The sequence below is a fragment of the Triticum aestivum genome, chromosome 3D (genome assembly GCF_018294505.1).
Source record: "Triticum aestivum cultivar Chinese Spring chromosome 3D, IWGSC CS RefSeq v2.1, whole genome shotgun sequence".
In the NCBI taxonomy this organism is placed as follows: Eukaryota; Viridiplantae; Streptophyta; class Magnoliopsida; order Poales; family Poaceae; genus Triticum; species Triticum aestivum.
In genome coordinates this window covers 488851707-488864056 of record NC_057802.1, presented here as the reverse complement: position 1 = coordinate 488864056, position 12350 = coordinate 488851707, and positions in this window count along the sequence as shown.

The window sequence follows — 12350 nt, the reverse complement described above, 5'->3', positions numbered from 1 at the left end:
GATCTGAGCATATATGGCCATTCAAATATATTTGTGCATGAATTATTACTGTTGACATTACCCTTGAGGTAAAAGGTTGGGAGGCGAAACATTAAGCCTCTATCTTTCTCTGTGTTCGATGAATACTATTTGTTCTAAAAATAGGCTTTCAGTGGTAGCAATCATGGAAGACTAAATGATAGTTGAGTATGTGAAGTTTGCTGAATCAAAGCTCTGACATAGACTCTTCCTGGAAATAAGATGAATTGCAATTGTTTGATGACTGAGAACACAGTTTGTTAGTTTTCAAGAAAGTTTGTTATCTATACTTTAACATGTGAATAGCTTGTTACTTGATCATGAAAGGTTCTATGAGTTGAGCTCCTGTTATGACATATAATGATGCTAGAAAAGGTGATTGAAATTATCATTGATCAAACTTATGCACCTGCTTGCATTCACACTTCATAAATTATTTCTTTTATCATTTACCTACTCGAGGATGAGCAGGAATTAAGCTTGGGATACTGATACGTCTCCACCGTATCTATAATTTATGAAGTATTCATGCTATTATATTATCCATCTTGGATGTTTAATGGGCTTTACTATGCACTTTTATATTATTTTTGGGACTAACCTATTAACCCAGAGCCCAGTGCCAGTTTCTGTTTTTTCCCTTGTTTCAGTGTTTCGTAGAAAAGGAATATCAAACGGAGTCCAAACGGAATGAAACCTTCGGGAGAGTTATTTTTGGAACGGAAGCAATCCGGGAGACTTGGAGTGCACGTCAGGGAATCAACAAGGAGAGCACGAGGCAGGGGGCACGCCCTCCACCCTTGTGGGCCCCTCGTGGCTCCCCTGACCGACTTCTTTCACCTATATATATCCATATAGCCTAAAACCATCGGGAAACAGAATAGATAGGGAGTTCCGCCGCCGCAAGCCTCTGTAGCCACCAAAAACCAATCGGGACCCTGTTCCGGCACCCTGCCGGAGGGGGGATCCCTCACCGGTGGCCATCTTCATCATCTCGGCGCTCTCCATGACGAGGAGGGAGTAGTTCACCCTCGGGGCTGAGGGTATGTACCAGTAGCTATGTGTTTGACCTCTCTCTCTCTCGTGTTCTTGAGATGGTACGATCTTGATGTATCGCGAGCTTTGCTATTATAGTTGGATCTTATGATGTTTCTCCCCCTCTACTCTCTTGTAATGGATTGAGTTTTCCCTTTGAAGTTATCTTATCGGATTGAGTCTTTAATGATTTGAGAACACTTGATGTATGTCTTGCGTGGGATAACCGTGGTGACAATGGGTTATTCTATTGATTCACTTGATGTATGTTTTGGTGAACAACTTGCGAGTTCCGCCCATGAACCTATGCATAGGGGTTGGCACACGTTTTGGTCTTGATTCTCCGGTAGAAACTTTGGGGCACTCTTTGAGGTTCTATGTGTTGGTTGAATAGATGAATCTGAGATTGTGTGATGCATATCGTATAATCATACCCACGGATACTTGAGGTGACAATGGAGTATCTAGGTGACATTAGGGTTTTGGATGATTTGTGTCTTAAGGTGTTATTCTAGTACGAACTCTATGATAGATTGAACGAAAAGAATAGCTTCGTATTATTTTACTACGAACTCTAGGGTTGTTTGTGACACTTATAGGAATAGCCCAATGGATTGATCGGAAAGAATAACTTTGAGGTGGTTTCGTACCCTACCATAATCTCTTCGTTTGTTCTCCGCTATTAGTGACTTCGGAGTGACTCTTTGTTGCATGTTGAGGGATAGTTATGTGGTCCAATTATGTTATTATTGTTGAGAGAACTTGCACTAGTGAAAGTATGAACCCTGGGCCTTGTTTCCTATCATTGCAATACCGTTTACGCTCACTTTTACCACTTGTTACCTTGTTGTTTTTATATTTTCAGATTACAAAAACCTATATCTACCATCCATATTGCACTTGTATCACCATCTCTTCGCCGAACTAGTGCACCTATACAATTTACCATTGTATTGGGTGTGTTGGTGACACAAGAGACTCTTTGTTATTTGGTTGCAGGGTTGTTTGAGAGAGACCATCTTCAACCTATGCCTCCCACGGATTGATAAACCTTAGGTCATCCACTTGAGGGAAATTTGCTACTGTCCTACAAACCTCTGCACTTGGAGGCCCAACAACGTCTATAAGGAGAAGGTTGCGTAGTAGACATCAACTTCCAAGTCCTAGTAGGAATCCCTTTCCTTTTCGGACTAGGAGAGAAGGAAAGAGGGAAAGAGAGAGGAAGTAGGAAAGGGCAAGGGGGCGCTGCCCCCTTCCCCTAGTCCAATTCGGACCCATGGGGGCAGAAGTCGCGGGTTCGAACCCCGTTTTCCCCGCCTGATCTTCCTCTTCCTGCCCGACTCATTTTGAAAACACTGGAAGCTGCTGATCCCAGCGTAGCCCCGGAGACGACGAACAAAAATGCGTTCATTTGGGGGGGCGCCACCTCCCCTTGGCCTGCCTCCTCTTTTCCCGTATGGCCCAATAAGGCCCATTACTTCTCCCGGTGAATTCCCGTAACTCCCCGGTACTCCGAAAAATACCCTAATCACTCGCAACCTTTCCGATGTCCGAATATAGCCTTCCAATATATGAAGCTTTACCTCTCGACCATTTCGAGACTCCTCGTCATGTCCGTGATCTCATCCGGGACTCCGAACAAACTTCGGTCATCAAATCACATAACTCATAATACAAATCGTCATCGAACATTAAGCGTGCGGACCCAACGGGTTCGAGAACTATGTAGACATGACCGAGACACATCTCCGATCAATAACCAATAGCGGAACCTGGATTCTCATATTGGCTCCTACATATTCTACGAAGATCTTTATCGGTTAAACCGCATAACAACATACGTTGTTCCCTTTGTCATCGGTATGTTACTTGCCCGAGGTTCGATCGTCGGTATCCTCGTACCTAGTTCAATCTCGTTACCGGCAAGTCTATTTACTCGTTCCATAATGCATCATCCCGCAACTAACTCATTAGTCAAATTGCTTGCAAGGCTTATAGTGATGTGCATTACCGAGAGGGCCCAGAGATACCTCTCCGATACACGGAGTGACAAATCCTAATCTTGATCTATGCCAACTCAACAAACACCATCAGAGACACCTGTAGAGCATCTTTATAATCACCCAGTCATGTTGTGACGTTTGATAGCACACTAAGTGTTCCTCCGGTATTCGGGAGTTGCATAATCTCATAGTCAGAGGAACATGTATAAGTCATGAAGAAAGCAATAGCAATAAAACTAAACGATCATAATGCTAAACTAACGGATGGGTCTTGTCCATCACATCATTCTCTAATGATGTGATCCCGTTCATCAAATGACAACACATGTCTATGGCTAGGAAACTTAGCCATCTTTGATTAACGAGCTAGTCAAGTAGAGGCATACTAGGGATACTCTATTTGTCTATGTATTCACACATGTACTAAGTTTCCGGTTAATACAATTCTAGCATGAATAATAAACATTTATAATGATATAAGGAAATATAAATAACAACTTTATTATTGCCTCTAGGGCATATTTCCTTCAGTCTCCCACTTGCACTAGAGTCAATAATCTTGTTCACATCACCATGTGATTTAACATCAATAGTTCACATCGTCATGTGATTTAACACTCTATAGTTCACATCGCCATGTGACCAATACCCAAAGGGTTTACTAGAGTCAATAATCTAGTTCACATCGCTATGTGATTAACACCCAAAGAGTACTAAGGTGTGATCATGTTTTGCTTGTGAGGGAAGTTTAGTCAACGGGTCTGCCACATTCAGATCTGTATGTATTTTGCAAATTTCTATGTCTACAATGCACTGCACAGAGCTACTCTAGCTAATTGCTCCCACTTTCAATATGTATCCAGATTGAGACTTAGAGTCATCCGGATCAGTGTCAAAGCTTGCATCGACGTAACCCTTTACGACGAACTTTTTGTCACCTCCATAACTCAGAAACATATGCTTATTCCACTAAGGATAATTTTGACCGTTGTCCAGTGATCCACTCCTGGATCACTATTGTACCCTCTTGCCAAACTCATGGTGAGGTACACAATAGGTCTAGTACACAGCATAGCATACTTTATAGAACCTATGACTGAAGCATAGGGAATGACTTTTCATTCTCTTTCTATTTTCTGCCGTGGTCGGGTTTTGAGTCTTTACTCAACTTCACACCTTGCAACACATGCAAGAACTCCTTCTTTGACTGTTCCATTTTGAACTACTTCAAAAACTTGTCAAGGCATGTACTCATTGAAAAAACTTATCAAACGTCTTGATCTATCTCTATAGATCTTCATGCTCAAAATGTAAGCAGCTTCATCGATGTCTTTCTTTGAGAAACTCCTTTCAAACACTCCTTTATGCTTTTAGAAAATTCTACATCATTTCCGATCAACAATATGTCATTCACATATACTTATCAGAAAGGCCGTAGTGCTCCCACTCACTTTCTTGTAAATACAGGCTTCTCCAAAAGTCTGTATAAAACTATATGCTTTGATCACACTATCAAAGCGTATATTCCAACTCCGAGATGCTTGCACCAGTCCATAAATGGATCGCTGGGGCTTGCACACTTTGTTAGCACCTTTAGGATCGACAAAACCTTTTAGTTGCATCATATACAACTCTTCTTTAAGATATCCATTAAGGACTGCAGTTTTGACATCCATTTGCCAAATTTCATCGTCATAAAATGTGGCAATTGCTAACATGATTCGGACAGACTTAAGCATCGCTACGGGTGAGAAGGTCTCATCGTAGTCAACACCTTTAACTTGTCGAAAACCTTTTGCAACAAGTCGAGCTTTGTACACAGTAACATTACCGTCAGCGTCAGTCTTCTTCTTGAAGATCCATTTATTCTCTATGGCTTGCCGATCATCGGGCAAGTCAACCAAAGTCCACACTTTGTTCTTATTCATGGATCCCATCTCAGATTTCATGGCCTCAAGCCATTTCGCGGAACCTGGGCTCATCATCGCTTCCTCATAGTTCGTAGGTTCGTCATGGTCAAGTAACATGACCTCCAGAACAGGATTGTCGTACCACTCTAGTGCGGACCTTACTCTGGTTGACCTACGAGGTTCGGTAGTAACTTGATCTGAAGTTTTACGATCATCATCATTAGCTTCCTCACTAATTGGTGTAGGAATCACTGGAACTGATTTCTGTGATGAACTACTTTCCAATTCGGGAGCAGGTACAATTACCTCATCAAGTTCTACTTTCCTCCCACTCACTTCTTTCGAGAGAAACTCCTTCTCTACAAAGGATCCATTCTTAGCAACAAATATCTTGCCTTCGGATCTGTGATAGAAGGTGCACCCAACAGTCTCCTTTGGTTATCCTATGAAGACACATTTCTCCGATTTGGGTTTGAGCCTATCAGGCTGAAACTTTTTCACATAAGCATCGCAACCCCAAACTTTAAGAAACGACAGCTTAGGTTTCTTGCTAAACCATAGTTCATACTGTGTCGTCTCAACGGATTTAGACGGTGCCCTATTTAACATGAATGCAGTTGTCTCTAATGCATAACCCCAAAACGATAGTGGTAAATCGGTAAGAGAAAACATAGATCGCACCATATCTAATAAAGTACGGTTACGACGTTCGGACACACCACTATGTTGTGGTGTTCCAGGTGGCATGAGTTTGTGAAACTATTCCACATTGTTTTAATTGAAGGCCAAACTCGTAACTAAAATATTCACCTCCGTGATCAGAACGTAGAAACTTTATTTTCTTGTTACGATGATTCTCCACTTTACTTTGAAATTCTTTGAACTTTTCAAATGTTTCATACTTGTGTTTCATCAAGTAGATATACCCATATTTGTTTAAATCATCTGTGAAGGTCAGAAAATAACGATACCCGCCGTGAGCCTCAATACTCATCGGACCGCATACATCGGTATGTATTATTTCCAATAAGTCAGTGGCTCACTCCTATTGTTTCGGAGAACGGAGTCTTAGTCATCTTGCCCATGAGGCATGGTTCGCAAGCATCAAATGATTCATAATCAAGTGATTCCAAAAGTCCATCCGCATGGAGTTTCTTAATGCGCTTTACACCAATATGACCTAAACGGCAGTGCCACAATTATGTTGCACTATCATTATCAACTTTGCATCTTTTGGCATCAATATTATGAATATGTTTATCACTACGAGTGAGATTCAATAAACCATTTATATTAAGTGTATGACCATAGAAGGTTTTAATCATGTAAACAACACAACAATTATTCTTTGACTTAAATGAATAACCGTATTGCAATAAACATGATCCAATCATATTCATGTTCAACACAAACACCAAATAACATTTAGGTTCAACACTAATCCCGAAGGTAAAGGAGTGTGCGATGGTAATCTTATCAATCTTGGAATCATTTCCAACACACATCGTCACCTTGTCCTTAACTAGTCTCTGTTCATTTTGTAACTCCTGTTTCGAGTTACTAATCTTAGCAACTGAACCGGTATCAAATACCCTGGGGTTACTATGAACACTAGTAAAGTACATATCAATAACATGTATAACAAATATACTTTTGTTCACTTTGCCATCCTTCTTATCCACCAAATACTTGGGGCAGTTCCGCTTCCAATGACCAGTCCCTTTGCAGTAGAAGCACTCAGTTTCAGGCTTAGGTCTAGACTTGGGCTTCTTCACTTGAGCAGCAACTTGCTTGTCGTTCTTCTTGAAGTTCACCTTCTTCCCTTTGCCCTTTTTCTTGAAACTAGTGGTCTTTGTCAACCATCAACACTTGATGCTTTTTCTTGATTTCTACCTTCGCCGATGTCAGCATCGCGAAGAGCTTGCGAATCATTTCCGTTATCCCTTGCATATTATAGTTCATCACGAAGTTCTAGTAACTTGGTGATAGTGACTAGAGAACTCTGTTAATCACTATCTTATCTGGAAGATTAACTCCCACTTGATTCAAGTGATTGTAGTATTCAGACATTCTGAGCACATGCTCACTGGTTGAGCTATTCTCCTCCATCTTGTAGGCAAAGTATTTGTCAGATGTCTCATACCTCTTAACACGGGCATGAGTCTGAAAATACCAATTTCAGATCTTGGAACATCTCATATGCTCCGTGGCGTTCAAAACGTTTTTGAAGTCCCGGTTCTAAGCCGTAAAGCATGGTGCACTAAACTATCAAGTAGTCATCATATCGAGCTTTGTCAAACGTTCATAACGTCTGTATCTGCTCCTGCAATAGGTCTGTCACCTAGTGGTGCATCAAGGACATAATTCTTCTGTGCAACACTGAGGATAATCCTCAGATCACGGACCCAGTCCGCATCATTCACTATCATCTTTCAACTTATTTTTCTCTAGGAACATATCAAATAAAACGGGGAGCTACATCGCGAGCTATTGATCTACAACATAATTTGCAAATACTATCAAGACTAAGTTCATGATAAATTAAAGTTCAATTAATCATATTACTTAAGAACTCCCACTTAGATAGACATCCCTCTAGTCATCTAAATGATCATGTGATTCATGTCAACTAAACCATGTCCGATCATCACGTGAGATGGAGTAGTTTTCAATGGTGAACATCATTATGTTGATCATATCTACTATATGATTCACGTTCGATCTTTTGATCTTAGTGTTCCGAGGCCATATCTGCATATGCTAGGCTCGTCAAGTTTAACCCGAGTATTCTATGTGTGCTAAACTGGCTTGCACCCGTTGTATGTGAACGTAGAGCTTATCACACCCGATCATCACGTGGTGTCTCGGCATGATGAACTGTAGCAACGGTGCATACTCAGGGAGAACACTTATACCTTGAAATTTAGTGAGGGATCATCTTATAATGCTACCTCCGTACTAAGAAAAATAAGATGCATAAAGGATAAACATCACATGCAATCAAAATATGTGACATGATATGGCCATCATCATCTTGTGCCTTTGATCTCCATCTCCAAAGCACCGTCATGATCTCCATCGTCACCGGCTTGACGCCTTGATCTCCATCGTAGCATCATTGTCGGCTTGCCAACTATTGCTTCTATGACTATCGCTACCGCTTAGTGATAAAGTAAAGCAATTACATGGCGATTGCATTTCATACAATAAAGTGGCAGCCATAAGGCTCCTGCCAGTTGCCGATAACGGTTACAAAACATGATCATCTCATACAACAATTTATATCTCATCACGTCTTGACCATATCACATCACAACATGCCCTACAAAAACAAGTTAGACGTCCTCTACTTTGTTGTTGCAAGTTTTATGTGGCTGCTACGGGCTTCTAGTAAGAACAGTTCTTACCTACGCATCAAAACCACAACGAATTTTCATCAAGTGTGTTGTTTTAACCTTCAACAAGGACCGGCCGTAGTCAAACTCGATTCAACTAAAGTTGGAGAAACTGACACCCGCTAGCCACCTATGTGCAAAGCACGTCGGTAGAACCAGTCTCATGAACGCGGTCATGTAATGTCGGTCCGGGCCGCTTCATCCAACAATACCGCCGAATCAAAGTAAGACGTTGGTGGTAAGCAGTATGACTATTATCGCCCACAATTCTTTGTGTTCTACTCATGCATATAACATCTACGCATAGACCTGGCTCGGATGCCACTGTTGGGGAACGTAGTATTTCAAAAAAAATCCTACGATCACGCAAGATCTATCTAGGAGAAGCATAGCAACGAGCGAGGAGAGTGTGTCCACGTACCCTCGTAGACCGAAAGCGGAAGTGTTTAGTAACACAGTTGATGTAGTCGAACGTCTTCATGATCCAACCGATCCAAGTACCGAACGTACGGCACCTCTGTGTTTAGCACACGTTCAGCACGATGACGTCCCTCGAGCTCTTGATCCAGTTGAGGACGAGGGAGAGTTCTGTCAGCACGACAGCATGGCGACGGTGATGATGAAGTTACCGGTGCAGGGCTTCGCCTAAGCACTACGACGATATGACCGAGGTGTGTAACTGTGGAGGGGGGCACCGCACACGGCTAAGACAAATCTTGGAGTGCCTTTGGGGTGCCCCCTGCCCACGTATATAAAGGAGGGAGGGAGAGAGGCCGGGTCCCTAGGGGCGGGCCAAGAGTATGGAGTCCTACTAGGACTTCCAAGTCCTAGTAGGAATCCCTTTCCTTTTCGGACTAGGAGAGAAGGAAAGAGGGAAAGAGAGAGGGACTAGGAAAGGGCAAGGGGGGCGCTGCCCCTTCCCCTAGTCCAATTCGGACCCATGGGGGGCGCCACCTCCCCTTGGCCTGCCTCCTCTTTTCCCGTATGGCCCAATAAGGCCCATTACTTCTCCCGGTGAATTCCCGTAACTCCCCAGTACTCCGAAAAATACCCGAATCACTCGCAACCTTTCCGATGTCCGAATATAGCCTTCCAATATATGAATCTTTACCTCTCGACCATTTCGAGACTCCTCGTCATGTCCGTGATGTCATCCGGGACTCCGAACAAACTTCGGTCATCAAATCACATAACTCATAATACAAATCGTCATCGAACATTAAGCGTGCGGGCCCAACGGGTTCGAGAACTATGTAGACATGACCGAGACACATCTCTGGTCAATAACCAATAGCAGAACCTGGATTCTCATATTGGCTCCTACATATTCTACGAAGATCTTTATCGGTCAAACCGCATAACAACATACGTTGTTCCCTTTGTCATCGGTATGTTACTTGCCCAAGTTTCGATCGTCGGTATCCTCATACCTAGTTCAATCTCGTTACCGGCAAGTCTCTTTACTCGTTCCGTAATGCATCATCCCGCAACTAACTCATAGTCAAATTGCTTGCAAGGCTTATAGTGATGTGCATTACCGAGAGGGCCCAGAGATACCTCTCCGATACACGGAGTGACAAATCCTAATCTCGATCTATGCCAACTTAACAAACACCATCGGAGACACCTGTAGAGCATCTTTATAATCACCCGGTTACGTTGTGACGTTTGATAGCACACTAAGTGTTCCTCCGGTATTCGGGAGTTGCATAATCTCATAGTCAGAGGAACATGTATAAGTCATGAAGAAAGCAATATCAATAAAACTAAACGATCATAATGCTAAGCTAAGGATGGGTCTTGTCCATCACATCATTCTCTAATGATGTGATCCCGTTCATCAAATGACAACACATGTCTATGGCTAGGAAACTTAGCCATCTTTGATTAACGAGCTAGTCAAGTAGAGGCATACTAGGGATACTCTGTTTGTCTATGTATTCACACATGTACTAAGTTTCCGATTAATACAATTCTAGCATGAATAATAAACATTTATCATGATATAAAGAAATATAAATAACAACTTTATTATTGCCTCTAGGGCATATTTCCTTCAAATGTAACAGCATGGAATAATAAAAAATTATAGATACGTTGGAGACGTATCACCTCGCTACCCCTACTTTGTCACTGGGTAAGGACACCGCAAGATTGAACCCAAAGCTAAGCACATCTCCCATTGCAAGAAAAACCAACCTAGTTGGCCAAACCAAACCGATAATTTGAAGAGAAATACAAAGATACCAAATCATGCATATAAGAATTCAGAGAAGATTCAAATAATATTCATAGATAAGCTGATCATAAATCCACAATTCATCGGATCTCGACAAACACACCGCAAAAGAAGATTACATTGGATAGATCTCCAAGAACATCGAGGAGAACATGGTATTGAGAATCAAAGAGAGAGAAGAAGCTATCTAGCTACTAGCTATGGACCCTTAGGTCTGAGGTGGACTACTACGCTTCATCAGAAGGGCAATAGAGTTGATGTAGATGCCCTCCGTGATTGAATCCCCCTCCGACAGGATGCCAGAAAAGGCCCCTAGATGGGATCTCACGGGAACAGAAGGTTGCGGCGGTGGAAAAGTGTTTTCGTGGATGCTTCTGGTGGTTTGGGAATATTTGCAAATATATAGGAGGAAGATCTAGGTCATGTGGTCACCGAGGGGCCCATAAGGTAGGGGGGCGCGCCCTACCCCCTTGGGCGCACCCTCCACCCTTGTCGCCGCCTCGTGGCTCTTCTGACTTGCACTCCAAGTCTCCTGGGTGTCTTCTGGTCCAAGAAAAATCATCGTGAAGTTTTATTCCGTTTGGACTCCGTTTAGTATTCCTTTTCTGCGAAGCTCAAAAACAAGGAAAAACAGAAAGTGGCACTGGGCTCTAGGTTAATAGGTTAGTCCCAAAAATAATATAAAATAGCATATTAATGCATATAAAACATCCAAAACAGATGATATAATAGCATGGAACAATCAAAAATTATAGATACGTTGGAGACGTATCACATATCGGTCCCAATGATTACACGAATGATATTCGAGTGAACCTTTGGTTATCATGTGATGTTCCCTTTGCTTCGTGATACTTTACAAAACCCGATGTGCATCGGTATCCTCCAGAGTCATCACCATGCTCACTATACCGTTGCTGCCGTTACTGGTTTTGTTCTTCTTTCTCGTTGACGTGTTCCGGCATCCCCATGACGTATTCACCTGTGTCTGGCCAGACGATGATGGATGTCGTCACACCGAGAGGTCCCTAAGAATATCTCTTCATCGTCGGAGGAGCAAATCCCACTCTCGAGCTATTCAGACACTTGTCAAACTTTCCGATGAGCCTGAAAGTTGTCGTTATGATCACCTTGTTACAGATGACGTTTGAGCAATCCCAAAGCCCACCGTTCGGTATGAAGTGACCGAGAGACTCTCATGGTCTGAGAAACTAAAACACATGCTAACACTTCGTGTTATAACAGATGATTTCAGACGATATGATCACATAGTATAACAGACAGGTATTGGGTCGATTTGATATGATCGTTCTTCTAACGTCATACCCTCAATGTTGTATTAGGACTATCATTACACTTAACGATATCCTAAGATCTGGAAAACGTGATCACCAACAACACTTGAGCCGGTCTTAGAGGCGTGACCGGGAACCTATTGTTTACCATTTATCATTTCAAGCGTGCATATGAGTTTTTCACTGAATCGCATATTCCAGGATCGTAGCAGTTATAGCATGAAATATAAACTCTTAATTATGAATAACGGAAATATAATAATACAATACTATTCCCTGCATATTTCCAACACCCTCAACTATCGGATCTAGCAATCCGGATGGACCAAATCCAAATCGATGAGGAAGGAAAACTATGAGGAAGAGGATTCCTAAAAATAGATCTGACACGGCCACTGGAGCGACATGCAACAACGAGGAACCTCCACCTCCCTAACGCTGCTCACAAGGCCGGT